The sequence below is a fragment of the Schistocerca americana genome, chromosome 1 (genome assembly GCF_021461395.2).
Source record: "Schistocerca americana isolate TAMUIC-IGC-003095 chromosome 1, iqSchAmer2.1, whole genome shotgun sequence".
Classification (NCBI taxonomy): Eukaryota; Metazoa; Arthropoda; class Insecta; order Orthoptera; family Acrididae; genus Schistocerca; species Schistocerca americana.
The window spans coordinates 295006584-295033350 of record NC_060119.1 but is presented as its reverse complement, the minus strand read 5'-3'; positions in this window follow the sequence as shown (position 1 = coordinate 295033350).

The following is a 26767-nucleotide window of genomic DNA, read 5'->3' as shown; positions in this document are numbered from 1 at the left end:
AAATGCTGAAAAGTAATTGCATATTCAGTAGGGATTATCAAAACAAATATCCAATGTGAAGAGGAAACCATGACTGTGTTCCAGGAAAGTAATCCGATTGGCCCTACTATCCTATTTTAGAAGTCACTGTACGAACTCGGAAATTTAAGTGATGGCTAGCACATGTGCTTCTAAGTCCTTTTAGTTTTGGTCTCTCAGGTACAGCCAACTCAGCTAGAGTGTAACTAGCTGTCAAGAACCTGTGTATATCAACATAAACTTTCAAGTAAATGCAAAATAATGATGTAATTCGTTTTGAGGCACGTGGAAAACGATAACAGTAATGAAGACTCACATACCTAGCAATAAAACGCAATTGTGTTGCACATACATATTCCAGCACCAACGTGCTACATACGATGCAGTCAAAGCAACGGTGATGCTTCACATAACGGGAATCCGGCGTCAAACCGTTCAAGAGCCCTTAGCGGGGAAATGGTACACTTCTGACATTTGTGTCTCTGTACAAAAGTGATTCGTTTTATCACGCTCAATAACTCTACAGATTTGTTCTTTATGCTCAGAACAAAAACACTTATAGAAATTGAGTGTTATTTAAATCAAGCATACGCCAGGAATCAATAACACTCCCAACATGCATACAGGTATTTTTTTTTTTTTTCTTTGGGAAACATTCTGTCTTTTACGACTGTAGCAAAAGTCTTATTCAGACCAGACATATTTCGCTATGTTTTAAAACATATTCAGTAGTCACTGTAAAAATTGTAATTTTTTTACTAACTTAATAACGTTTAGTAACTAATATGTCTTTGGTCCTGTACTATGAGTTTCTTCTCTGACGATTGTCTTTTCAATTTGGAGAGGTTCTTGTAGCGTTATCTATTGTTTTTGGTTACAATTTCTGACTACTTTCATCTCTTTATTTTGGTCTAGGATGTTGGGATTCTCGTTGGAGGTATTCTGCGATTGTAGAACGGCTGGTACCACATTTTCCTGCCCTTTTACGCTCTATGAGTCTTATTTCGAATGCCACGTGCTGGGAAAACAATATTAGTTCAATGAAATTTTAGTATTTACATATATACATTTTTTTCTTGAAACGTTGGTTAAATAATTTCATTAGCTACTTACTCACTACTTCACAGTATTACGTACGAGTTTTCTTTCGGCTATGGAGAGTTCGAAGTATGGCAAGTCTGAATGCAGACTACTGGTAACTGGTTAATAGCTGTTTTTAGGATACCTACCTCTGTAGTTCAAAGCCCTTTGTTGCATTGTGGATACTGTATAGTAGGACAAAACCCAAAGCATAAAAATAAATATAACTCAACCCCACTCACAAACACCCATCTACGAGATTAGACTGGAGCGCAACAACTCTCAAAAATTTTCGTGTAATAACAACGCTCTTTCATCGTTAGCTGAAGGTAGAAAGCAGAGTTTAATTATTTAATTTCCTTTATTGACAATTAACCTCTATCTACATTGTTATTCCTAGATAATGTTTCAAGCCTCTTGTGGCTTATACTTACTCGGTGTTTAGTTCATTTTCTACAAGGCCACTGCTCAAAAATCTGTATTATATCGTCAGAGCTAGCTTTCTCTTATAGTCCAACCCATCAACCAGATGAGAATGCTTAACCAGAAGATGTTTATGAAGTAGAAACCGACAAGGAATCAAGAATTCCACAAATACAAAGCATTATACTAAACTTACAGGGCTTGAGCTCACTGGTTAGGTTAGTGGCTGCTCTAAGGGAAAGTTACTCGTAAACAAAATATTCTTCATGGGAATCTGCATAGGATTTAAAGAAAGTTTGCCTTAGGTAAATAGTTTTCCCAGTCCATTTCTTGAAAAGAGGGAGTCGGAGGTTGGACACAGACAACAGTAATTGGGGTACATACTCTCGCTGTACTATTTTGCTTTTCCTGGAAATTCGTTAAGCTCTGACATTGCTTCGGTTTCTCATATTCAGCAAATGCTGGGCTAATCGGTTCTAGAAACGCTCAGATAGCTGCGGGACGATTTCTAATTTAGAAAGCTACCTCTGCAAGGGATTACGGACGAGATTTGTCTTTAAAGTTTTAATGCCCTTACACAGTGCTATTTTCGACCGCCAGAGCGCCACTGTCTGCGTATTTCTTCCTCTCTTCCATTTTTCATGTATTTTTTCCGCGATTTGTATGGTAATGAAGTATAAATTATTTGTTTGCCCGTGATACTTGAAATGCAATAATGAAGCGAATCTAGAAACTACTGCTGCGCGTATCCGGGAAAACAGTTACATCCATATCAAATGATTCGGAACTCTAGCCGGCCGGAGTGGCCGTGCGATTCTAGGCGCTGCAGTCTGGAGCTGAGCGACCACTACGGTCGCAGGTTCGAATCCTGCCTCGGGCATGGATGTGTGTGATGTCCTTAGGTTAGTTAGGTTTAATTAGTTCTGGGTTCTAGGCGACTGATGACCTCAGAAGTTAAGTCGCATAGTGCTCAGAGCCATTTGATTTGGGAACTCTAAACTTACTCGTATGATGTGTCGCACTGGCCTACAAGAGAACACGTGGGTGGGCGCGTCTCATGCGGCCATGGGTCCTGTCGCTGGGTTGCCATCATGAGTCAAGAGGAATTATTTTCAACAAAACTGCCCTACTGGCTCTGACCACGCTGACCAGCCTCTTATGGTGAGTCAAACATCGCAATTACAGGCTGCGGGCTGGGTCGACTCCCGATATGGCGTAATTTGAGTTGCTTAATGTAGGGAATAAATAATGAGAAGTAAAATGACTGGATACATGCGTAATTCCTTTAGAGGAGATATTTCGAAATAATGAGCCGAGTTAAGGCTTGGAAGTTAATCTCGTATTTTCAGTCTTTTCCGAGCTGCATCTTTGTTGTGTTACTATTGAGCGGTAAAACACTGACGACTCTGTCTCACGGGAATTGCTAGCTAGTCGATAGAAATTGGATGAACCGTCGGAAATCGTCGTCCGACGGGTTATTACTTTTATTAAATTTCGTACGTGATTGGATTGATGTAAATATTTGGTAGTAGCGGCACGGTCATACCATGGTACAGTTGCTGTCTGTCTGTCTGATACAACTAATTTCGAATACAAGCCAGTTCGTTGCTCGACTGGGATTTGACAGTTTCCACTGAAACTAGTAGTTTAGTAGAAGTTCTGAGAGCGGAATGCTTTCTGTCGTAAAATATTTCAAATACAGAACTAGTCACAATACAGCGGCTTGATAGGAATGCGAAGCGGAAGTTTATGATTAGTATGTGGATGTGGATTGGGGCTAAGAAATGAAAGAGGAAGCCGCCTGGTAGAGTTTAGCACAGAGCAAAACTTAATCATAGCTAACACTTGGTTCAAGAATGATGAAAGAAGGTTGTATACATGGAAGAACCCAGGAGACACTAGAAGGTTTCAGATAGGTTATATAATGGTAAGACACAGATTTAGGAACCAGGTTTTAAATTGTAAGAAATTTCCAGGGGCAGATGTGGACTCTGACCACAATCTATTGGTTGTGAAATGTAGATTAAAACTGTAGAACTGCAAAAACGTGGGAATTTAAGGAAATGGGATCTGGATAAACTGACTAAACCAGAGGTTGTACAGAGTTTCAGGGAAAGCATAAGGGAACAATTAACAGGAATGGGGGAAAGAAGTACAGTAGAAGAAGAATGGGTAGCTCTGAGGGATGAAGTAGTGAAGGCAGTAGAGGATCAAGTAGACGAGGGCTAGTAGAAATCCTTGGGTAACAGAAGAAATACTCAATTTATTTTATGAAAGGAGAAAATATACAAATGCAGTAAATAAAGCAGGCAAAAAGGAATACAGACGTCTCAAAAATGAGATCGACAGGAAGTGCAAAATGGCTAAGCAGGGATGGCTAGAGGACAAATGTAAGGATGTAGAAGCTTATCTCACTAGGGGTAAGATAGATACTGCCTACAGGAAAAATAAAGAGTCCTTTGGAGAAAAGAGAACCACTTGTATGAATATCAAGAGCTCAGATGGAAACCCAGTTCTAAGCAAAGAAGGGAAGGCAGAAAGGTAGGAGTATATAGAGGGTCTATACAAGGGCGATGTACTAGAGGACAATATTGTGGAAATGGAAGAGGATGTAGATGAAGATGAAATGGGAGACACAATACTGCGTGAAAAGTTTGACAGAGCACTGAAAGACCTGAGTCGAAACAAGGCCGCGGGAGTAGACAACATGCCATTGGAACTACTGACGGCCTTGGGAGAGCCAGTCCTGACAAAACTCTACCATCTGGTGAGCAAGATGTATGAGACAGGTGAAATTTCCTCATACTTCAAGAAGAATATAATAATTCCAATCCCAAAGAAAGCAGGTGTTCACAGATGTGAAAATCACCGAACTATCAGTTTAATAAGTCACAGCTGCAAAATACTAACGCGAATTCTCTACAAACGAATGGAAAAACTGGTAGAAGCCGACCTCGGGGAAGATCAGTTTGGATTCCGTAGAAATATTGGAACACGTGAGGCAATACTGAGCTTACGACTTATCTTAGAAGAAAGATTAAGGAAAGGCAAACCTACGTTTCTAGCATTTGTAGACTTCGAGAAAACTTTTGAGAATGTTGACTGGAATACTCTCTTTCAAATTCTGAAGGTGGCAGGGGTAAAATACAGGGAGCGAAAGGCTATTTACAATTTGTACAGAAACCAGATTGCAGTTATAAGAGTCGAGAGGCATGAAAGGGAAGCAGTGGTTTGGAAGGGAGTGAGACAGGGTTGTGGCCTGTCCCCGATGTTATTCAATCTGTATATTGAGCAAGCAGTAAAGGAAGGAAAAGAAAAATTCGGAGTAGGTATTAAAATGCATGGAGAAGAAATAAAAACTTTGAGGTTCGCCGATGACATTGTAATTCTACCAGAGACATCAAAGGACTTGGAAGAGCGGTTGATCGGAATGGACAGTGTCTTGAAAGGAGGATATAAGATGAACATCACCAAAAGCAAAACGAGGATAATGGAATGTAGTCGAATTAAGTCGGCTGATGCTGAGGGAATTAGATTAGGAAATGAGACACTTAAAGTAGTAAAGAGTTTTGCTATTTGGGGAGCAAAATAACTGATGATGGTCGAAGTAGGGAAGATATTAAATGTAGACTGGCAATGGCAAGTAAATGTTTCTAAAGATTAGGAATTTGTTAACATCGAGTATAGATTTAAGTGTCAGGAAGTCGTTTCTGAAAGTATTTGAATGGAGTGTAGCCATGTATGGAAGTGAAACATGGACGATAAATGGTTTGGACAAGAAGAGAATAGAATCTTTCGAAATGTGGTGTTACAGAAGAATGCTGAAGATTGGATGGGTAGATCACATAACTAATGATGAAGTATTGAATAGAACTGGAGAGAAGAGGAGTTTTCTGGCACAGCTTGATAAAAAGAAGGGACCGGTTAGTAGGACATGTTCTGAGGCATCAAGGGATCACCAATTTAGTGTTGGAGGGCAGTGTGGAGGGTAAAAATCGTAGAGGGAGACCAAGAGATGAATACACTAAGCAGATTCAGAAGGATGTAGGTTGCAGTAAGTACTGGGAGACGAAGAAGCTCGCACAGGATAGGGTAGCATGGAGAGCTGCAGCAAACCAGTCTCACGACTGAAGATCACAACAACAGCAACAATTTAAATCATAGCTTTGCACCCGCCTTTATGGTTCAGCATTACAACCAAAAATTTGTTGTAGATCTTTGTTTCCCATGTTTTTGGTTCGTAATTTCGTGCAAATTATGTTAGGAGGATGGTACACATAAACTAGGGATACTGCTGTGTAAGTGGTTACACCATTTGACATTTAGAACAGCCTCAGTAACTATAACATCCATTTATTTTTTCATGATTTAAAACAAACAAATAAAAAGGAGTAAAAATAGGTACCTATAACATAGACTACAATACACCCTTTCACGTCCCTTATATTGGTCGATATATGTAACAATTTGTTAATGCTCCTTTGTCGAGAACCGACGTCTTGAGAAATGTGATTGTGTGGCAGAATTATAATGATTATGACTTGAAAACGCCAACCTGCCACAAGTACGAAAGAGGTATTTACTATGAACGATTACCAGTTCTGACTTTTTTTTAAATTCGTGTTCAGATGGCTTTCATGCTGAGGTCACACTTTGTGGTCGTCAACTGTCTGATATTGTGGTATTTGTTCCTGAGCTGCTTATTCGTCAGATATTTCCGTTGTACCTTTCTAAATTCCACTGTGCTCCTCATTAATTACTAACGTATTGCAGAATATACTAATTATCCTTTTAAGTAGTGGCATGGTAACTCGTCGATTTGGATATAGTGCTGTGTCCCACGACGAGAAACTGCCTACAATAATTAGAAAATTTATCCTGGCAGGATGATGACAACAGTTTTTCACCCTTCTTGTACTCTACCAAATTCTACACAATATCGTAGCCATTAAAAAGCCTGAGCCAGTTTTAGTTGGGTAACAAAATAGAGACAAAAAATGGTTGAAATGGCACTGAGCACCATGGGACTTAACTGATGTGGTCATCAGTCCCATAGAACTTAGAACTACTTAAACCTAACTAACCTAAGGACATCACACACATCCATGCCCGAGGCAGGATTCGAACCTGCGGCCGTAGCAGTCGCTTGGTTCCGGACTGAGCACCTACAACCGCTCGGCGAGCACGGCCGGCAAAATAAAGACAGCGGTGGTGGCAATGGTTAAATGAGAATAAATGTTTTGCATCAAACATGCAATTTGTTGCCGCGTTCAAGTCGTCATGAATGTTTTGTCTCAATCTTCAAAACGAATATCGCAGCCGCATCGATTACGCATAGTAGCCTGAGTTCATAGACTTAATATGGACGTTATAGAGGACGCCCCCACTCGGAACGTGATTAGGAGGTCGTGATTCTCAATCATCCTTCACAAAAGGAAAAAGATTTCCTTAGAACTGCGACAAGAATCGGGGGAATCGTATACGTTGTAATATGCAGAGCCATCCAAAGAGATCGGAATCGTAAAATTACATATTTTCTATAAGACTGATGTAAATGTAGATTGATAAAGCATAATATTGGCATAAAATTATTTTTATGAGAAACATAATTATTTTTAATGAACATCACGACTCTGTTTATTTAGTATCGTAATCTTACGTGCCACATGACTGTTTCTTTCCGCATCTATGAAATATTTATCTAAGAGTAATCCTTTTTTAAAGAATATCCCTTATACCGATCACTTAAACATTTATTTTTATTGCTGAAACGGATATCCCCCTGTCCTTTTTCACTTGGAGTGTACTACGTTTGAGAGGAGACAGTTATGGCAGAGTTGCAAAGAAATTTTTGCTGTGAGACTTAAAGGTTGGATATTAGCAGCTATTATCCAGAAATGCCTTAGTTCGTGAAAACCGCAAAATATGGATAAAATAATTTTGAACAAAAAATAAAATCTTGCTTCATTGTAATGTGTCACCGATTCTACGTATGGATAAACTGAAAATGGACAATTATTTGCAGCTTCATCATGAAAGTGTCATTAACCTATGACGATTGTGCCAAGAAGAAGATGGAATTACAGTAGACGACGATAAATGAGTTAACTGAAAAATCCATTTACTGATTCTCTCGCTCTCTACTTCCCGGCTTTAACAGCTGCAGACTTATAATTTCCCATAAACATGCAGAAGCTGCATAAAATTTGACTAATTATCCACATTTAATTTATTTTTGGTGTTTATATGGTTCTAAAGAGCGTAGAGGCTTCTGAATTGTGGTCTGCAACCAGAATTATAGTACTAAGTGTACGTACACTAATATCATACTTTCGTTACAGAGACCAAAGAACAATAAACATTGCTAACTAATACAAAAAGAATCCTTCTTCAAATCTTTTGGCAAAACTATTTTAGAGCAAAAGCTCGAATCAGACCAGGTAGGGAACAGTGAGGAAATGTCCGACATAGGGGACTTAAAAGTAATGATAAAGAGGGAAGATGAGCCATCTGAACCAGCGAGCTGAGAGAGGCAGATAATATAACCAAAAAAGAGGAGGAATTGATAGATCCAACAGAAAAGAGAACGTCAAATATGGAAAATACTCCTAAAAGTGTAAGTAAATTTTTAAAGAAAATTCAGCAGTCGATCGACAAATCGATTAAATCATCTACACAACATCTCAATACAATAATCGAAAATTATGGACAGGATGTAGAAGTACTGCACAGTGGAATTAGAAGAGTAATAGAAATGTTTGATCAGACGACAAAATTATCAAAGAGAGTGTGAATTTTGAAAATAACGATGCAATTGAATCAGTGTGGTTTAGTAGATAAAGCAGAATCCGCTGATGATGAAATAAAAGTGTGCCTACTATAAAACATGAAAGATCACCTGAACTTCCCAATGAAAAAGTACTTTCAAACTTAGTTGGTAACGAATATTCGGAGTCTGTCATCTACAGGTTTTTGGTGCAGTGAAGTGCTTGAAATTTTCGAAAACACGCTGGACTCCAAAAAAATATTACGATTGTGAATTGGCTTGGAGCTTAATTTGAGGACACTTTATCAAAGCGAGCTTAGTTATCAGTTTGAAAACGATAGCCTACAAGTTTGTGATAGTGCTATAAAAAGAGCAGTATTTACAGTTCCCAGCTCTCACAAGCAAATTTACAAGTTCAACATAAAAATTTCGAAAACAGATCAAAAATTACTTTAAAAGTTTTAAAGCTACGTCATAACAGTGTACCTAATTTATATGAAAACATGTATGATTCTGACAAGAATTGCCATTATTCTGAGCTAAAAGCTTTCTTGAGAAGAAGGCTAACTGTAATCTGTGTTAAGTAAACCTGTACCAAAAGTATCCCGCCCGGCTAGCTGCGCGGTCTAACGCTCTGCTTCCCGAGCGTGAAGGGCTGCCGGTCCCGGGCACGAATCCGCCCGGCAGATTAGTGTCGAGGTCCGGTGTGTCGGCCAGCGTGTGGATGGTGTTTAAGGCGATTTTCAGTCTATCTCGGCGAATGCGGGCTGGTTACCCTTATTCCGCCTCAGTTAGACTTTGTCGCCGATTGCTGCGCAAACACTGTCTCCACGTATGCATATACTATAATTACTGGTTCAAATGGCTCTGAGCACTATGGAACTTAACATCTGTGGTGATCAGTCCCCTAGAATTAAGAACTACTTAAACCTAACTAACCTAAGGACATCATACACATCCATGCCCGAGGCAGGATTCGAACCTGCGACCGTAGCGGTCGCGCTGTTCCAGACTGAAGCGCCTAGAACCGCACGGCCACACCGGCCGACACACCATAATTACTCTACCACGCAAACATTTGGGGTTACACTCGTCTGGTATGAGACGTTTCCGGTGGGTCCACTGGGGGTTGGAGCGTTCAATAACCCTGGGTTCAGTGTGGGGCAGCGGTGGCGTGGGTGGGGGCCGGCCGTTGTGGCCGAGCGGTTCTAGGCGCTTCAGTTTGGAACCACGCGACCGCTACGGTCGCAGGTTCGAATCCTGCCTCGGGCATAGATGTGTGTGCTGTCCTTAGGTTAGTTAGGTTTAAGTAGTTCTGAGTTATAAGGGACATGACCTCAGATGTTAAGCCTCATAGTGCTCAGAGCCATTTTCTTTGTGGGGTGGGTGGACTGCTTTGGCTTGTTGTGGGGTTGTGAACCTCTTAAGGCTAATGCGGGACGAGGCCTCTCCGTCGTTTCTAGGTCCCCGGTTTAAATACACAATACACAATAGACAGACCTGTACCAATTTATACTGAAAAGTATGTAGCACGAAGATGCAATTGTAGAGGATACTGCAGAGAGTACCTCCCTGGTTGGAGTGCAGGGGGTGAAGGATTACTAGAAGGATATGAGGAACATCTTAACTATTACAGTGCAACAGTTGTCTTCCCATCTTTGGGTGAGTGTTGAAGAAAGATCTGGTATGAAGTAGTAGAATACCTAGATTTAACAAACTAGCAGGAAAGTTTGATCTATAATTAGGAAACAGATTCATCAAATTTTGCAAGCAAAATATCAAAAATAGCCATCAATTTCAATCACTTTGCTAGACACTTTGTATTAGTTTGTAAAAATACAAAAGACAAGTAAACCAAAAGAGATATCATATCAAAATTGAATATATAAAGAAGAACTGCCCTACAGTGTTCTGAATTCTCCATTCCATTCCAAGGAGAGGAATCCTAAAATGCAGTCAAAAGTATGAAACTAGGAAAAGCACCTGGCTTTGATGGAGTGTATGCTGAATCTCTAGCTCACTGTATACCAGTTACAGTAAAATGGCTGGGCAAGTTCTTATCAGGTAGCCTACAACCGGAAATATCCCTTCACTGATAAAGGAAACAGATTTATTAGCCGCACTGGAGCGAAATAAAGATCCTACAAAGTTGGAAAACTGTCGTCTCTTAGCACTTATAAGTGTCACACAGAAACGCCTTCAGCGTCTGACATGCAACAAATGTTTGAAGTTATCGACAAACGCATCGCTATACAATGAGCAGAATTGAAATAGGAGATAAGTAGTAACCATCAGGTACTCTCTCTTGTTACTTATGTAAAAGATGATTACGAGAATAAATCAATGTTTGGATCTATCAGCTGCTTGTGAGAATGTTTGATGAGACGGACTACTTTTTAAATGCTTTTAATCCAGCCTATTTCGTTAACTTACGGACTTACTTAACAAAATGCTTAGCAATATATACTTGCATATCTATTCTGACAATGACACAAGCAGAGTATTAAAGCTAAATAATGGCTTACGACAAGGTTTTTTTTTTGTCTCCTTTCCTTTTTGGTCTGTACGCATTCAACTTATTAGAAACATTTTCAAGATGGCTCATTTATGCTGATGACATTTGTGTGGTAGCCCAGAGCTACAACTTCCTTGATGATGAAACCTTAGATGCGTACTTCGAGAAGCGCTGCCTCCACATAAATCCTCAAATAACAGTTATGTATGTAGTTTGCTTACGCAACAGACAGCCAAATTACAAACCAGAGTCGGAGTCAGAGGCCAAGACTTCCCGTACTGCAGTACATCAAAACACCTACGAATAACACTTGATAGAACTCTAACTTACAAGCAACGTATTTCAAACGTAGCTGCTAAAGTCTTGCTGGTACGTCAATGGAAGCTGATGATCCTGTTTTAAGATCCACATCCTTAGCCTCCTCATGACCTGCTGCTGAATACTGCTGCTGGAGCTGGATAACTCGTACTCATCCTAAGAAGGTAGACGTGCAACTCAATCAGGCAATGCGAATAATTAGGAGATGTATTTGGAGTGCAAACACCTTTACAGCAATATGCGTCGTCGTTCCCTAAGAGACGAGAAGCACTCCTGAAGATCTGGCACACAGTTTAGAAGAATTCTCAGCTACGCATCAATCGATACATTACACGAGCAGAACACCAACGCTTGAAATAAAGAAAACTGTCATGGAGGACAGTAAATGACCTAGCTGTGTCCTCTTTCAATATCAGCCATTTATGGACAATCCAGTGGGAGCAGGCGTCGTCAGTAGAAACAAACATCTTTCTGCGTAGGGGTTAGTTTTCACCAAGTGAGGTCTTGGCAGGATGTGGGTGCCGCGATGTTTCCTTAAGTATGGTTGTGATTAAAGACTAATACGCGCTCATCTGGAGATAAATGGAACGAAGGATAGTGGTTTGAGGCGCAGAGAAAAAACATCGCCAAGGCAATAGGCGAAGACAAAAAATCCTCTACGGTAGGCCTGTCGAGTAGTAAGAGCAGAATCAGACTGCTTGCTATCTGTGACAGTTTATGCATAGGTTAGGTAAGTTAGTAGTGGGTATCATGCAGGTGGATACTTTTGAAGTTGCGAGGTGTTGTTACTCGGCGGCTGCAGCTGGGTACCGACGTTGACTTTCCGGACAACAACAGAGTACCTGTAACAGTTGAGTTCATCTTTGTTAGTGTCCAGTATGTCGTACCCCGGATCCATAGTGTAAGGTAGCGTAATTGGTTTGTTTGTTCGTTAGTGTGCGAGTTCATCGGGTCCCCTGCTGATACGTATTGGTCGGCCGTGATAGCGGCTGGCATGTCAGTCAGTAGACCCTACTGGTGGTGTGCAGGGGTTCGCCGATGTTGCCGCTTATGCTTTCATATACGGTTTCAATAATAACTCCCCAGAGCAGAGATAAAAGCATTTTTCGAGTGTTTCGAGTTATTGCACAGTCGTGGTGCGACTTTTTTGAATACTTACTTGAGTGTTTCAAGGCGGTATTCACTGTGAAGATCCACTGTGCGAGTGCAGCGTGGAGCGTTGCTAATGATACGTAGTACTTTCTTCTGTATGACATGCAAGCGGCGCAGGCGCGTAGGAGCTGAATATCCCCACACGGCAGCTGTCTACGTAATTACAGGTCTCATCAGTGTCATGGACCTCGACACCCTCCTATTTAGTGTACTTTCAGCGTTGAGGATTAGGCAGGGATGTTTGTGCCTCAAATACACTCTGTTGGCAACGTATTCTATGTGGCCCTACCATGTAAGTTTCCGGTCGAGCCGGACACCGAAGGTCGCAAACGCTTCGTTGTGGATACGAGCATTCGATCTCCTCAGTCCTCAATGGGAAAACAAGAACCGAATTCCCACAGTACAGGGCAGATGAGGGTACCTAATTCACAGGTGGGGACCTTGCAGTAAATCCACCATATCGTTGCTGACTGTCTTCTTCGAGCATACAAAGTAACGATAATAAATGTTGACTACTCATCCGCCGAAGCCATCGAATGAATCAGTTTACTAGATCTGGAGACGTATGATTGTATGACCTTGTGATGTGCACATCTGCTCACAAATCTTATGCGCATGTATTTGTTTTCATTATATGAGAAGTTTACTTAGTTCTGAAATTCCGTTCGATCATGCAGACCAGAGCTACTTCATCATGAAAGAAATCGGTACATAGTTTATAGAACACTGATTACGGCATTTAAAACGGAAGAAGTAAGCAATTAATAAAACACGAAACGGAGAGCATAGTGAAAAGTTCCTTCTCCACATTCATAATCGTTTGCGCTGGAAGTTGATCTGCTTCCGCTGCTGTGTAAAAGATAATTGAGATTTCTTGGTGATACGGCCACTGACCGTGCTTTTAATTTGTGTTACACACATTATTTTTTTTTAGTTTGCAAAATGTTTTATTCATATCTTGAGATTATTACAACAGAAAAAAGAAGAGCCATCACACCCGTTTGCGGCCTTGCATATCCGATTCTCCGCATCAAACCAAGAACCAAGTCTTCCTCCGCCATTTCCAAAGATCTGCGTCCAAAAAAGAGCGTCCTATTATTTTTACTAAACTCATTGGCACAGTGCACATTTTTATTTCTCTCGAAAAACTATGTACTTCTATAACATTTCACAGATACTATATTTCACAAGACCTAATGATTATACTTATCGGTTTGGAATTATCGCGACATGACCCAAAGTATACTTTTAATTTAAAGTGGGTGAGAATCTGCTAGCTGTTACGTTTCAATAGGATCAAGTTCTAATGTACTGCCAGGAACTCGTGTATAGTTCAGCAGGAGTGTGCCACAAGTACCCCTTTCCACTTAGATTTGGGTACTTGCAGTGTAACAGTCAGTATTTTTCAGTACTTCTGGAAGAGTACTGACAATGGAACCAGATTATAGCGCACGATTTTCTCTAAGTTGCTTAAGGATATGATATCGAACGGGATATCGTTCTTATGTGTAAGTTCAGTGAGTTTATGCAGCTGTTTCTTCTAAAGGAGTCAATATTGTCAACAACATACACAACGATGCATCATATATAAAGGGTGTCAAAGTTAGCATTCAGAGACACCTAAACGACTGCCTGCACGATGTTCATGACCTGGCACTGCCAATCAGTCTGACTGGAATTTTCTCGGCTAAGACTTTTCTTGGTGACTGCAAAGAATTTCTCAAACATATAACACCATACGAGACAATAGAGTGAAAAGAAGCAAAATAGACAAAACTTGCGTTTAATTGTCAGAGACACTGGTGGTCATTCTTATAATGAAGACAGCCGCGTTCAAGTTATGCACAAGATCTTGAATGTGGTACTGCTAAGGAAGCCACCCACCTATCTTCAGTCCTAAGAATTTAAAATGTTCCACTTAACCGATTGTTTGACCAACTTCGGATACTAAATTTTCGACTTTACAAGAGTCATGCGTCAGAAACTATATAAGTATGTTGCCTTTTGTTACAGTTAAGTGTGAATCTGTCCTCATGAAACCTCACGATGGCTACCCCATTAGCTACATCGTTTACACTGAAGCACAAAAGAAACTAATGTAGGCATCCGTATTCAAATACAGAGATATGCAAATAGACAGAAAACGGCACTGCGATCAGCAACGAGAGTCTGGCGTAGTTGTTAGATTGGTTACTTCTTCTACAATGGCAGATTATCAAGATGTAAATGAGTCTCGACGCGCTGTTATAGTCGGCGCACGAAAAATGGGAGACAGCATCTCCGAGGTAGCGATGAAGCGTCGATTTTCCCGTACGACCATTTCACGAATATACTCTTAATATCAGGAATCGGGTAAAACATAAAATCTCCGACATCACTGCCGGCGGAAAAGAATCCTGGAAGAACGGGGTCAACGACGACTGAAGAGAATCGTTCAAAGTGACTGAAGTGCAACCCTTCCTTAAACTGTTGCAGATTTCATTGTTGGGCCATCAACAAATGTCAGTGTTCCAATCAGTCAACGGAACTTCGACATGGCCTTTCGGAGCCGAAGTCCCACTCGTGTACGCTTGATGATTGGACGACATAAAGCTTTACGCCTCGCCCGGGTCCGTCAAGACCGACACTGGGCTGTTGAAGAAACATGTCACCTGGACGGACGAGTCTCGTTCCAAATTGTATGGAGCGGATGAACGCGTACGTATATGGACACAACCTCATGAATCCATGAACCCTGCGTGTCAGCAGGGAACTGTTCAAGCTGATAGAGGCTCTGTAATTGTGTGGGGCGTGTGATTTGGGATCCCTGATTCGTCTGAATACGACTCTAACGAACTTGGGAAATTCCAGCAGGACATTGCGACCCGCCACACGTCCAGGAACGCTACAGAGTGGCACTACGAACACTCTTATGAGTTTAAACACATCCGCTGTCCACCAAACATCCCAGATGAACGCTACTGAGCAAATCTGGGATGCCTTGCAACGTGCTGTTCAGAAGAGATCACCACCTCGTACTCTTACGGATTTATGGACAGCCCTGCAGGATTCATGGTGCCAGCTCCCTCCATCACTACTTCAGGCGTTAGTCGTGTCCATGCCACCTCGTGCTGGGGCACTTCTGTGTGCTTGCGGGGGCCCTACACGATATTAAGCAGGTGTACCAGTGTGTAAGAGGGGCTTTCAGTAAGTAAAGCAAATTGTTTCTTTCCCTGCCAAATTCGGCTGAAAAAATGTGGAATTTTTGTGTGACATCGTGGAATATTCGTACTTCCGTAGTCTTCAAAATGGCGTCTGTAACCGAGGTGCATTACAAGCACGGAGCTGTTATTGAGTTTCTTTTAGCGGAAAACGAGACTAACGTAGTTATGGCATAGGTTCTTGCAAAATGTCTGCGGAGACCTGGCAGTGAACATAAACACGGTGAGTGGTTCGGCGAGGCGACTGTTAACATCGCGACAAGATGGCGGGAATTGTCCAGTCTGCCGCGTTCTTGGCGTCGCATGCAGCTGTGAGTCTTGCAATGTTAGAAAGTGCAGACACTCTCATTGGAGGTGATCGATTGATCGCAATAAAACACGTGGTTGCTGTAGTATATCCCTTATTATGTTCGTGCATGCTGTTGTATGTATGTGCGGTTGTATTGTATTGAAGGTGCAATTAATCGTGAAAGGAAAACAAACTTGAGGTACGGTAATTATAACCTGAGGCTAATAGATATGCACCAAAGCCTGAATCTCTGTGTACTGCTCTACGCTTAGAAAGTTTTTGTAGTGAATAAGCATAAATTCTCTTGTTAATGAGTTAAGCTCTCAATTTCTAGAGGATGAGTTACTGTTCTGACTGCATCTCCACAGTCATACAGATTATGAGCATAAAATGTCCGTCAATAAGATTTTATCCTAGAGGGAATATTAAATCTGTCGTCATGAAATCTCGTTGATCTCGTAGAGAAGAAGCAACTGCCGATATCCTCCGGTCACCTGTAAAAGCTTTACTGTTCATCAAAAGCAACTTGTATAGGATTCTCACTTAATGATTCAGTAGCTCACAACTGGTTATATCATTGCAGTAGTTCGCACGTTTCTATTAATAACAGGAAACACTTCTAAATTCCCTTGACCGCACTTTCAGATCCCCCAGAAAACCTCATGAGCCAACAGTCCGAAGTTCCTACAGAAGCTTAGCACAATTTACTTCCTCAAAATTCACTTCAGAAAACAACTGAGACCGATTGAATTACATTTTATAAAGTTTCTATATTATTCTCGCATAGGTTTAAAATGATAAAATCGCAGATCTCTCTCTCTTTCTTTATACAAATCTAGTCCAGATTATCTTTTACAGAATGGTGATCAACAGTCGACACTTACGCGCACCTGAGTCCCATAGGTCTAAACATTTTCTCTATAGCGATTCGCTTCTCTTGTGATCGCTAAATTTTTACTACAGCCGACCGCACGCCACGAAGCAACTCTGTTTCTCAGAATAAATGCCTCCAGTCCCGCAGACGAAATGCACTGAGTCTACGTACTTTATCAATTTTAGCTTCAATAATAGAAGGTTAATTTACCCGTCAGCTAATCAGACTATAATCAGAAAGATAAACGAATAAAATGTCTCAGACTATCGCACATCTGGCTGGGTAACCCGTCAGCTGATCAGGCTCTAATCAAAAAGATGAACGAATGAAACGTCTCGGACTATCGCACATTTGGCCGGGAGTATTATTCTGCTCAACTATTGTTCAATTCTTTTATCTTGGCGGCTCGCGCATGCCCGCCCAGACGCGGAAGATTGCTGCGTTGCCAGTTGCAAACGACGCACGCGCCAATAGAAGCAGCGCCATAGTATAGCATAGTTCGCAAGCTTTCGTGTAGGGGGGGGGAGCGCGCAGTACGTGAAGTAAAGCCACCACGGCCGCATTAACCCTTTCGCTGCTACAAAGACGTGCTCCCTGCATTCCTCGCTGAGCGCGATTTTGTCACTGCACTGCTCGCCTGTGCAGACACATCGTGTTCCGACTGCTTTGACACTCTTATCAATCGATTCCACAAAAACTATTTGGCCCAAAAATTAGATTTTTTACACATCTTCTTGACTGATACCTTCCCCCCATAAATGACTTAATTTTGTTTCGATGTTCAACACAGTTATTATGCAGCATTAAATATTGTAAACCATTGCACGAAATTTTGAAGTTTGCAGAGGTAAAAGTCCATTGAGTATACTTTCCGTTTGGTCCATTTTAGTTGCCACAATGTTGAGAATGAAATGTGGACAAGATACCTAAATTAAATATAAAATTTACTGTATAACAATAGCTCATTTAAGTACCACATAGGTGTCGTACGTAATATTGAGAAATATTCCGTCTTTCGCGACTGTTTTATTTACACTGAGCACGTTTGGGTTTATTTTAAAGCACTTCAATCAATCAAAAGGAAGTAGACAAAATACATTAAACAAAACTGTGGACTTACAAAAACATTAGGATTTGAATATACCGTCTATCAGTGAAGTGCTCTGAGCTATGTCAAATATAATTTTTGTGTGTGGCACACACAAACATCATTTATTTGCTAAAACACTGATCCGCCAACACAAACGTTGAATATTGTGTTACCGCAGCACAAAACTACGAAAGGTGACCTGGCAATAGAGGAGACAAAATACTGTCCACTGAAGATGCTTCAAAAGAGAGAAACGCGTCTGGTCTAAATAAATCCCTTATTACAGTTGCAGAAGAGGAATATATTTCAGTACCATTGGTAAAACTGCGACTGTGGAACAAAAAATGGCTCTGAGCACTACGGGACTCAACTGCTGAGGTCATTAATCCCCTAGAACTTAGAACTAGTTAAACCTAACTAACCTAAGGACATCACAAACATCCATGCCCGAGGCAGGATTCGAACCTGCGACCGGGGCGGTCTTGCGGTTCCAGACTGCAGCGCCTTTAAGCGCACGGCCACTTCGGCCGGCGACTGTGGAACAAAAACGAGAAAGAGAACGTGAGTACCATTGTGTATGTGCCATACCTTTCCTTGACTGAAGTGCTTTAAAATAAAGCCAAACGCGTCCGATGTAAATAATACTTTTATTGCAGTCGCGACACACGGACTATTTCTCAATATTACATACGACACCTATGTCGTACTTAAATTAAATGAGATATTGTTATACAGTAAATTTTATATTAAGTACCAGTCAAGAAGACGTGTAAAAATCAAATTTTTGGGCCAAATAGTTTTTGTGAAATCGAATGATAAGTGTGTCAAAGCAGTGGGAACACCATGTGTCTGCACAAGCGAGCAGTGCAGTGATGACAAAATCGCGCACAGCGCGGAATGCGGGGAGCACGTGTCTGCAGCAGCGAAAGGGTTAATGAAGAGACAAAGCACTAGAAATTTCAAAAAATTGCATTCAAACGAATGTAATTCGTGATGTAAGGCACTTCGATATTGTTTTTAAATAATGAAAATATTGAACACTGCATAAGGTTTGAACTCATAACCTTTTGCATACCAGCCCAACACCTCAACCGTTATGCTACCGCGCCTCGTCTTAATATAAAATGCCATGAGGACTATAACAAGTGACACAAAATATTGACAAACACTGTTGGTATGACTATGAATTACTCACGCTTCGCCGAAGTACAATAGGAAATAAACAATTACCGCTGTTCTTTATTGCGAGAACGTGGTTCCTGAGAGTGATACAAACACCTTTCCTTGCTATCTCCTGAATTAGGAGTCTTATTGCTTGTTTGGTTTAATTAATTAATAGAATATAAAGCAATTGGTATAAAGAATACTTTTTCCAAACTTTCTATAAAAGAATGTCTGCTATCAAGACATTGCTTTTGTTCTATTACTTTATTTATGACTGAACGTTTCTAAAACTGAAGACACTCGTCCATGTTCTGCACTGCAGTCGAGATGGGGCAACGTAGTTCTCTGTTCATTGGCTGACTGTGTTTTGTGACCTCAGATACGCAGAACGAACCTAAACTCGGCCGCCAACATAAATGACGCGTACTTTAGACGTCTTTGTTGGAAGTGTTGACACACTCGTTCACCAGTTGGTATGCTCAAAGTTGCGTTCCCACGGGGTTGCCAGTCTCCCAACTACCATGTGTTTGGCCCAATGAAGGGTGTACTCAAAGTTGTGTTTCCACTGGGTTCCCAGCCTCCCGACTACCACCTGTTTGGCCAACGAATTGTGCACTCTGATGGAAGCAGTACACGGATGATAGGGACAGTGCTGATGCAGCGAGACCAGAGTGGAGCCATGTTGACATACGGCCTCTCACAGGAAGGTGGCGTAGGGCGGCGCAGTGATTATGTTGAGAAATATGGTTTTATAGCCAAAAGAATGGGGAATAATGCGGTGAATTGCAATCCTGAGTAAAACTAACCTGCTTTCAGAAAAAAAAGTGTTGCATTACTTACTGAATGCCTCTCGTACTACATTGCACGTCTGTGACAATAACTGTTGTATCATTTGCAAAGAGCACATATTTTGCTAGCATGTTCTGTGTATATTCTCTTCCAAATGCCAAACTGACGGTGTGGCAGCTAATTATTTGTACTGGAATGTACCACAGCTCTGTTATGCTTTCTCAGAAACGATTGAAAACTCAGGTAGCAAATAAATTGGCTGGTAATCGTCTACACTATCTCTTTCACGCCTTTTGCAAAGTGGTTTCACTAGCGAGTATTTCACTCTGTCAGGAAATTGCCGAAAACTAAAAGACTCATAGAACAAGTAACTAAGCAAAGAACTAACGCACGGTGCACTGATCTTTGTAACAATACTTGAAGTTTCCTTATGGGCACATTTTATCTGTAATGATGTAATAATTGATTCAGTTTAGTCTTTGTTCCCTGTAACTGCATATGATGGAACTGTTTCGAAACACTAGCTTTCAGGAGTTCAGCGTGGTTGCATATAACAATAAAACTTTGAATTAAATTACCGACTATTGGCAATAGGTGATTGTTAAATATTTTCCACCACTCTGTTGGGTCAATAACAGTTTCATTCTCACACAAGAGACGTGTAGTTTTTTGAGCACCCCTACATCTTTTCGAAAATTGACCATATAGTTTTACGTTTGTCCTCAGAGATTTTTATACTCTTGCTACAACATAGCGTTTTAGCCTAGTCTGATGACATTCCTCAGCACTTAGAAATGTTGTCTACAGTAAAGTTCTGCTCTATCTTCCATAGTATGATACGGCTTCCGTTTCCTCCTACATAATATTCTAATGCCATTAGTTACCAAAATCGGTCACTTTCGAGAGACTCTTATGCGCCTGCAATTTTTCTGTTGGGAAAGAACTATTAAAGAGAAAGTTAGAAAGTTTACATGGTAATCCTCATGTGATCTCAAATTCATATCTTTCATAACAACCGATCCTAGCACAATGACAGGTCTGGAGAGGAAATGCCTATAGTCTGACCTGTAGAGCTGTACAATGAAAATCTGATTTCCCAATAGTTCAAACTCACTTGCAAAATGTTCAAATATTTCGTATTTTACAATGTTATATCAGCTCTCTTGAAGGAGATATTACATTTGGCGTCAATGGCCACTCCTCACTTCAGAACAGAAGTTAGATAAGTTCTATGGCTTCAGAGGATACCTTTAACTTTCTTCACTGCGTGAATAATAGTCTGAGATCCTAAAAAAGGATGATGTCAGATGTAATTCGTCACATTTGCATCATGACTGTTGACTTACTTTACCAAACACTTAACTCTCATTCTATGGCTATATTCCCAACTCATCGTATGACGTTATGCCTGAAACATTTGCCCGCATCGCTTGGTTGTGCGGTAGCATTCTCGCTTCCCACGCCCTGGTTCCCGGGTTCGATTCCCGGCGGGGTCAGGGATTTTCTCCAGCTCGTGATGGCTGGGTGTTGTGTGATGTCCTTAGGTTAGTTAGGTTTAAGTAGTTCTAAGTTCTAGGGGACTGATGACCATAGATGTTAAGTCCCATAGTGCTCAGAGCCATTTGAACCTGAAACATTTGGAAGCTGGTGCAGACTATATAAGGCATCCAACTAGGCTTGAGGAAACTGTCGCAGACTTGTCGTTGTTGTTGTTGTGGTCTTCAATCCTGAGACTGGTTGATGCAGCTCTCCATGCTACTCTATCCTGTGAAAGCTTCTTCATCTCCTCGTACCTACTCCAACCTACATCCTTCTGAATCTGCTTAGTGTATTCATCTCTTGGTCTCCCTCTACCATTTTTACCCTCCACGCTGCCCTCCAGTACTAAATTGGTGATCCCTTGATGCCTCAGAACACGTTCGATCCCTTCTTCTTGTCAAGTTGTGCCACAAACTCCTCTTCTCCCCAATTCTATTCAATACCTCCTCATTAGTTATGTGATCTACCCATCTAATCTTCAGCATTGTTCTGTAGTACCACATTTCGAAAGCTTCTATTCTCTTCTTGTCCAAACTGTTTATCGTCCATGTTTCACTTCCATATATGGCTACACTTCATGCAAATACTTCCAGAAACGACTTCCTGACACTTAAATCTATACTCGATGTTAACAAATTCCTCTTCTTCAGAAACGCTTTGCTTGCCATTGCCAGTGCACATTTTATATCCTCTCTACGTCGACCATCATCAGTTATTTTGCTCCCCAAATAGCAAAACTCCTTTACTACTTTAAGTGTCTCATTTCCTAATCTAGTTCCCTCAGCATCGCCCGACTTAATTCGACTACATTCCATTATCCTCATTTTGCTTTTGTTGATGTTCATCTAATATCCTCCATTCAAGACACTGTCCATTCCGTTCAACTGCTCTTCCAAGTCCTTTGCTGTCTCTGACAGAATTACAATGTCATCGGCGAACCTCAAAGTTTTTATTTCTTCTCCATGGATTTTAATACCTACACCAAATTTTTCATTTCTTTCCTTTACTGCTTGCTCAATATAGAGATTGAATAACATCGGGGATATGCCATAACCCTGTCTCACTCCCTTACCAACCACTGCTTCCCTTTCATGCCCCTCGACTGTTATAACTGACATCTGCTTTCTGTACAAATTGTAAATAGCCTTTCGCTCCCTGTATTTTACCCCTGCCACCATTAGAATTTGAAAGAGAGTATTCCAGTCAACATTCTCAAAAGCTTTCTCTAAGTCTACAAATGCTTGGAACGTACGTTTGCTTTTCCTTAATCTTTCTTCTAAGATAAGTCGTAAGCTCAGTATTGCCTCACGTGTTCCAATATGTCTACGGAATCCAAACTGATCTTCCCTGAGGTCGGCTTCTACCAGTTTTTCCATTCGTCTGTAAAGAATTCGCGTTAGTATTTTGCATCTGTGACTTATTAAACTGATAGTTCGGTAATTTTCACATCTGTGAACACCTGCTTTCTTTGGGATTGGAATTATCATATTCTTCTTGAAGTCTGAGGATATTTCGCCTGTCTCATACATCTTGCTCACCAGATGGTATAGTTTTGTCAGGACTGGCTCTCCCAAGGCTGTCAGTAGTTCTACTTCCGGGGCCATGTTACGACTCAGGTCTTTCAGTGCTCTGTCAAACTCTTCACGCAGTATCGTATCTCCCATTTCATCTTCATCTACATCCTCTTCCATTTCCATGATATTGTCCTCAAGTACATCGCTCTTGTATATACCCTCTATATACTCCTTCCACCTTTCTGCTTTCCCTTCTTTGCTTAGAACTGGGTTTCCATCTGAGCTCTTGATATTCATACAAGTGGTTATCTTTTCACCAAAGGTCTCTTTAATTCTCTGGTAGGCAGTATCTATCTTACCTCTAGTGAGATAAGGCTCTACATCCTTACATGTATCCTCTAGCCATCCCTGCTTAGCCATTTTGCACTTCCTGTCGATCTCATTTTCGAGACGTCTGTATTCCTTTTTGCCTGCTTCATATACTGCATTTTTATATTTTCTCCTTTCATCAAGTAAATTCAGTATTTCTTCTGTTACCCAAGGATTTCTACTAGCCCTCGTCTTTTTACCTAATTGATCCTCTGCTGCCTTCACTACTTCATCCCTCAAAGCTACCCATTCTTCTTCTACTGTATTTCTTTCCCCTATTCCTGTCAGTTGTTCCCTTATCGTCTCCCTGAAACTCTGTACAACCTCTGGCTCTTTCAGTTTATCCGGGTCCCATCTCCTTAAATTCCCACATTTTTGCAGTTTCTTCAGTTTTAATCTGCATAACTAATAGATCGTGGTCAGAATCCACATCTGCCCCTGGAAATGTCTTACAATTTAAAACCTGGTTCCTAAATCTCTGTCTTACCATTATATTATCTATCTGATGCCTTCTAGTATCTCCAGGCTCTTCCATGTATACAATCTTCTTTTATGATTCTTGCTAGCTGTGATGTTCTGTGCAAAATTCTACCACGTGGCTTGCACTTTCATTTCTTATCTCCAATCCATATTCACCTACTATGTTTCCTTCTCTCCCTTTTCCTACTATCGAATTCCAGTCACCCATGACAATTAAATTTTCGTCTCCCTTCACTACCTGAATAATTTCTTTTACCTCATCATACATTTCAACAATTTCTTCATTATCTGTAGAGCTAGTTGGCATATAAACTTGTACTAGTGTAGTAGGCGTGGGCTTCGTGTCTATCTTGGCCACAATAATGCGTTCACTATGCTGTTTGTAGTAGCTTACCCGCAATCCAATTTTTTTAGTCATTATTAAACCTACTCCTCCATTACCCCTATTTGATTCTGTATTTATAACCCTGTATTCACCTGACCAAAAGTCGTGTTCCTCCTGTCACCGAACTTCACTAAATCCCACTATATCTAACTTTAACATATCCATTTCCCTTTTTGAATTTTCTAACCTACATACCCGATTAAGGGATCTGACATTCCACGCTCCAATCCGTAGAACGCCAGTTTTCCTTCTCCTGATAACGACGTCCTCTTGAGTAGTCCCCGCCTGGAGATCCGAATGGGGGACTATTTTACCTCCGGAATATTTTACCCAAGAGGAAGCCATCATCATTTAATCATACAGTAAAGCTGCATGCCCTTGGGAAAAATTACAGCTGTAGTTTCCCCCTGCTTTCAGCTGTTCGCAGTACCAGCACAGCAAGGCCGTTTTGGTTATTGTTACAGGGCCAGATCAGTCAGTCATCCAGACTGTTGCCCCTGCAACTACTGAACAGGGAACCACACGGTTGTCTCGCCTCTTAACAGATACTCCTCTGTTGTGGTTCTCCCCACCAGTGGGAAGGTCCATGGTTGATTTGCGGTGGGGGGGGGGGGGGGGAGTATGTAGAATAATTTGCTACGAAAAGTGCAGCCACCGAATACAATCTCATTTTTTTTCGAAGTGATGCATCTTTGGGAGCAAAACATTCAATATCACGTTTATGGTCAGTAGAAGTAGAACAAACGACAACTCCTACGAACAGGCTGTGCTACCGGAAAGGCAGGGCTTATCAACGTGTTAGGCAGCCACAAAAGATTGAATTTCCCAAATAATTACAGTTTAAGATAAGACAGAAACGATGAACGATGAATAATTATAGGGTGCTTTGCTGCAAAACGAAAGGGAGAAAGTATTATCTGGAAATGACGCAACTACCCTTCCTAATGGAAACATAGATGCTAATAAAGATAGACGAGAAAAGGACAAAATGAGGTAACAATGAATCAAGCAATTTTCTTGTTCACCCACTCTCTTAACATTGTAATTGATTTATGTTTTTAGAAACTGTAAATTAGAAAATCATCCAGGAATTGAATTAGATAAGCAAACTAACCTAAATGCATTATCATTTCGAGATGTGATACAAATTCTGAAAGAATATGAAGATGACCAGCAGCTAACAGTCATCATCCTCGTATTCTTCCAGCGCAGGGAGTTTATGAACAAAATTCCTCTGTTTGGTCAATCTTTATATATTTGCTGTTTTAAAATTGTTTCTCAGTCTTCCTCTCTAGTCTTCATGTATACCTTAATCTCATCCTGCTATCTTTTCTCGGTCGTCCACTAGGTCTTTTCCTCTGCACATTCGTATTCAAGCATTGTTTTGGTAGGCCGCTTTCTTCCATCTTCTCCACATGTCCTATCCACTTGAGCTGCTCAGTGCTCAGTCTCTTAGCTATTGACGTTTCTGCTTACATGTCTCATCTGGTGTTTTCACGCCTAATTTTATCTCCTCTTCTGTAAGGCAGATCGCAGAAACTTCATTTCACATGCTTGTAGCTCGGTCAAATCCACCTGCTAGCACTCAGACCTTTACGTCGCAGTTGGCAGCAGACGCGTTTTAAACATAGTCCGCTTGGCTCTCACAGGAACTCCCTCTCCCAAGCAAGATTCAACACTCTATGAAAACAATTGTATTACTTTCTTAATCTGTTTTGTTCTTCTAGTTTGGCAATTCTGTTCTTAGATATTTTACTTCCCAGAGAGCTGCAAGCTTACACTTATTCAGTTTTCTCTCCATCTGTCGTTAGGTTGCTTGGGCAGATTTCGTGTTCATAGTCATTGCTACGGTTTTGCTCTTGCTAACTGTCAACTTGTACTCTTGTGCTTCAGAGTTCCATTCATCTAACCTACTCTGTACCTCTAGATCTCTTTCTCCCCAAATAGTCATCAGCAAAGACTAAATCAATGGGATCACCATCTCGGATCTCCTTTATTTTCCTTATTATCACACCCGTTAAGTGCAATAAAAAGCAAGTGGGAAGGTGCTCTACCCTGTTGTACAACTCTCGCTGTCCTGAACCTGACCGATCTGCCATTAGTCACTTGTACACAACTTTTGCTGCTTTTATATAGCATTTGCACATTCATTATCAGGGAGTTTCGAATCAGTAGTTCTTGTAAACACTCCAGGATGTTCTACCTTGACACACTATCGTATACCTTGCATGGGGGCTTAATTATTTAAAAAGAATGCAAATACTTTTAATTTTTAGTCGCTGTATGTCCGATTACGTAGTCTCGTAAACGGTTGGCCCTGACTAGTTTTAGTACGCAATCTGACTGCATAGAATAACAACAAACAATAAAAGAATTTCCGTTAACACAATTAATTAATTAAGTCCCCAGCAACAATAAAACCAACGTAACAACAAAGCACAAGTGTAACTGTTCTGTGTGTGGAAGTGTGATTCAACGCACACATCTGGCACGGTTCTTCTTCAATAAGACAAGAAATTTTAAATATCATTTATACTGAAGTAATTAAAAAAAAATAGAAATACTATAATTGCGCAAGAAAACCAGAATTACACTCTAATACAAGAACACAAGCCAGATGCTTTGTTGACTGAACCTGTAATGACGCATTATTCAAGACATTGAAATAATGAGAAATTAAGCGAGTTTTGTTACCTTCATATATATTGATGAAAAGCACTAGTCATTACAATATCTCCATTAGAACAACATCTGCTGTCTAGCCCATCAAACAACTGCATAAAACATGGAACAAGCACTCCC